This window comes from Pteropus alecto, unplaced genomic scaffold (assembly GCF_000325575.1).
Source record: "Pteropus alecto unplaced genomic scaffold, ASM32557v1 scaffold76, whole genome shotgun sequence".
Taxonomy (NCBI): Eukaryota; Metazoa; Chordata; class Mammalia; order Chiroptera; family Pteropodidae; genus Pteropus; species Pteropus alecto.
In genome coordinates this window covers 4,451,556-4,456,012 of record NW_006443138.1, presented here as the reverse complement: position 1 = coordinate 4,456,012, position 4,457 = coordinate 4,451,556, and the positions used below count along the sequence as shown (strand labels likewise).

Sequence of the window (4,457 nt, the reverse complement as noted above, 5' to 3'; positions counted from 1 at the left end):
TGTATCATATGGCACTGTCTTTTGTGGTGGGAACACTTTCCAGAGGTTGCACGTGCCACTTTTGCTCACATACTATTGGCCCGAATGGAGTTGTATGGTTACATGCAGTTGAAAGGAAGCCTGGGAAATTGTTGTCTTTTGTTTCTAGACATCCATGTGCTGTTCTAATACTTGGAGAATTTATTACTGAGAAAGAAGGAAAGAGAGAGAGAGAGAGAGAGAGAGAGAGAGAGAGAGAGAGAGAGAACAATGAGAGCATTGTAAGAAATATTTATAAGTCAAATGTACAGAGAAAAACCCCAAACCAAAACCTATTTCAAAAAACGTTGGAGGAAATGGTATATCTTTTTATGTGCTTAAGAAAACAGTTAAAAAGAACTTCACAGCATCGGATCTATTAAGTACATTTATTCCAGTGATTTCCCAGATATTTCCAAGTTCCATTTAAAACAGAAGTCTCCTATCGAGCGATCCTTTGAAATTATTTACTCTTTTATGGTTGTAAAGTATGGAAACATAATACTTTTAATGGAAACCCTAATAAACGGCACATGCTACAAAGTGTCTACTGATGTGCTTTATAGGTTGGGATTCTTAAGCACACGAACTTGCCAGTCTACACTTCTGATCTCAATAAATGCCCCAGCGACGTGGAAGAGGCTAGCTGGAAGGGCAAGGCCATGCAGGAATGGCATGGGCCATGCATGCTCACCAGAAAACTATGGCAGCCAGAGTCCGTCTGACAGGAAGCAAACCATGCCAGCAGGCAGAGACAGAATTATTTAGATTAAGGACTTTGTTTTGTTTGAGGGATGATGACTTGGTGGGCACTATAACTTGAGAAAGGTTTTTCTTACATTCAATGTAAAGGAATTTTTTTGTAAAAACCTGGTTGTGAATCCCCAGAATAAAATAGTATGTAATATTTTTAGCACATATTTAATTGGCCACAGAAATATTAAAACCACTTGACTTATATTAAAATGGTATTCTGGTTAAAATCAACTCCCAATCAAGAAAACTTAATGTACTTCACCAAATGCATATTTTCAAACAAAATAAATATATTTTAAAGTTATAAATCCTTAATTTAATGCTGAAATAGTACTGGCAGTTCATGGGTGGATCCCCCCGCCCCAGAAAGTTATTTTTCACTGACATGTTTTTAAAGCATTCTTCTCACTTGGGTATGCTTCAATTAAACAATCCAGGCATTCTATATTAAATAGTAATTGATTTATCGACATTTGATGGATTCATACTCACTTTCTTTGGTTTAAAAATCTTATTTAAACGTTGTTAATAATCTGTGAGTATGTATTTCAAATAATTGTCATTAAATCTAGAATAACAGTCATTAATAGAGAGAATTAAATTTAATAGACTAGTTACTATACAGTTAAGTACCAATGGATGCTTAGAAGCAGATTGAGGGCTTAATCGTGGCTGGATAGACTCGTGTTCTCCCAGCAAATATATGCATTTTATTTCTCTTGTCTTATTTTTCTATTTTAAAGTAAATGGTTGGTAGGCACTTAAATTGGTAGCGTATCAAAAGCTAAAGCCTCAGTTAATTAGTATTCAAATGGATAGAACGCGTTATACTGTTTGAGATAATTCAAGACTGTGTATGTTAATTCTTCACGAACCTGGAAAAGTCTACTCTTTACAGAAAGACTCACAGAAGCCCAGAAAAGAACGGCTGTTAGGAATAGAAAGGTAGGAAATTCACCTGATTTTTGTTTATATTTGCCACTTGGGAAAAGAGTTGTCTAACCACTTTTAAAATGTCTTTGATACTCTGAGTGAAATATCAAAGACTGATAATATTAACAACATTGTTCAGAAATGTTAGTTTGATATACTCAGGCTATCAGGTTTTAGTTTTGTTTCATTTTCAAATAACAAGATCTATCTCCCAAACTATCTGGAGAGGTTGGTTTCTTTTACTCATTTTCAGCCCACCCTATCCCAAGCTTGAAACATTTTGTTAGATCTCTTTGATCTTCTGTTTGACTTCTGCTTCATGGAAAAATGCTCATAAACCTTCAGAGAAAAACTTTCTTTACTTTTAGCTTTTTTCAAGAATTATAAACAGTGGACAGATCTATACAGCAAAACTACTTTAAGAGCACTTAGGACCCACATGCTAATCTATTTGCTCACCACCAAAAAGAGGCTTGTTTGGTAAAAAGAAGTTTAAAAAGTTCAACTTTGCTTAGTGAAAAAGAATTCCACTTTTAAGTGGCTAGAAGAATAGCATTTCATTTAAAAAATATTAAAATCTCTAAAGCAATAATCTTTTTAAAGATGTTATGCACAAGGATTGGCATGACATTTGAAATGGCTTCAAGAGTCCTGTTACTCTTGACATGCTGGCAAACACGCCACAGATGTTCTTTCTTATTGCAGCCACAGTCAAGAGAGAACACAAACCTGCAACTACAAGCCAGTCCCCACATGTCTGAATGCCAGGGTGGGAGCCGACTAGAAGGCATTGTAGGGGAAGAGCCCCCTACTTGCTCCGATCCATCATTACTCCAATCTTACTGTAGCTTCTCCACAAATTATGGGATCTACCCACGGAGCTCTACATTCTTAGATGTTGGATAACAATTGTAGTTTCAGAAACAAACAAACAAACAAACACAATTAGAAATCTTTGGCATTTTGGCATGCTGCAATTCAAAAAAAAAAAATGCCTGTCAGTCTAGAAAGTGGGAAAGGATTAAAGATTGTTTATGCTCCTGCTGTTTGAAAATGGAGTCTTCTAAAGCTCTATAGGAATTGCAAACTGATGTCTCCTGGTCTGAATCAGTACTGTAGATTTTATTTTGAAAATCGCTTAGTTTCATGTAAAAGTTCAGGTTTCAGTTTCTCTTGAAAGATCAAATCTGACCACATTTTCTCCGGCAGCATCAACTGGAAAGGGTAGAGGCTGCACATTTTATAGAGACAGTTTAATTTTTTATAATTTTTCCCAGTCTTTAACCCTGCCACTGGGCTTCTTGACTCATTTGCCCATGGCCCTTAGTTGGCATTTGGGTCTGTGACTCCTGTAGCATAAGATTGCTCTAAGCTACTGTTGTATCTGTATGAAGGATCTGCAAAATTCAGGTTTTGTTCTCAATAGATATTCATTCGGCAGAACTGCACCTTTTTCTTAGCAGAACATTATATTCATGGAGAAGTTGTTTGGGAATCTGCAGACTATTCTTTGCGTGGATCTAATTCAGTGGCATTCATCATTACTGGAAGGTCTACAATGGGATGAGGAGCTCTATTCTAGGCTCATGGGAGAAGCATCTCTTGCCATGTGGATGGTGTATAACATACACCACCACCTCCCAAGAGAATGTTAGTTCCAGGAGGACAGAGATTTTGTTTTCTTTGTTGTTGAATTCTAGGTCCTTAGAAGAGTATTTAGCACACAGCAGGCACTCAGTAAATATTTCTTAAATGAACTAGATTATTTATTTGTGAATGAACTAGGCGGATTATGTAAAATTTTGAAATGTCCATTTCCATTTAAACAGGAAATATTAAAAAAAAAACCATTATGATCATTACTGTTTATTGAATGCCTTCTATGTGTTAGGTACTTGACAAACATTGTTTTATTTATTTCTCACAGCAATTCCGTGGAATAGACACTGTTGACCCCATGTTGACTCAATGTGAGGACACTGAGACTCAGAGATTTTGAATTATATAAAATTATATGCCTACGAACAGCGATGATTTTTACTCGTCTGACTCCAAAATATATGTTTGTTCTGCTACTCCATATTTCCTTTTAAACATATTTTGAAACATTAAGCGAGAGTAATGATGACTAGGCTCTGTCCAAAAGATACCAAAACATTGGACAAATTGCTGACATTATCAATTCAATCAACTGTCGGTTGTCATCGTCAATTGACAATTGACATTGTCAATTCCACAAAATCAGCTATTTGGCTGAGTTTACTGATTAGTTCTGGACTTTGCAGGGTGGGTGAATTGAGCATGCAAAAGTTAATTTGTGAACCTGCATTGGAAAGGGTATAAAACACCCCAGGTCGAAGTGGATATCAGTTTCAGTCTCTCTCTTCTTACCTGGCAATTAGCTCCCTGACTTGATCCTTTTCAGCCAGAAAATCTAAAAGGTTGAATTTTTTCTTGGCATCCCTTTGACCTTTGGTTTGTCCCATCATGGCTTGAAACTCCCAAAGTTTTTGGCCTTCCTTGCTTCCTGTCGACTGTGTCTGCTTTGTCTCAGATCTTCATTTTTGCATGTCTAGCTCTGGATTGGTAATCTTACACCAACTCCTGATTTCTAGCCTGGCAGTTTGGGATATATTTTTGACCTTGAACAGTAGCCAGACCCAGTTAATCCAACCACAGGAGTGCAGCACACAAGACTTGAGGCCTTGACTTACAGTGGGAATGATCTGAACTGGTCAATCTAGCATGAA

The 4,457-nt window shown here is 36.8% G+C and overlaps 1 pseudogene; it reads right to left on the bottom strand.

Moving 5' to 3' along the window:
• LOC102893863 overlaps window positions 1–4,196 on the bottom strand; it is a 37,942-nt pseudogene extending 33,746 nt beyond the window's left edge.
• Between the last annotated feature and the right edge of the window lie 261 nt (window positions 4,197–4,457).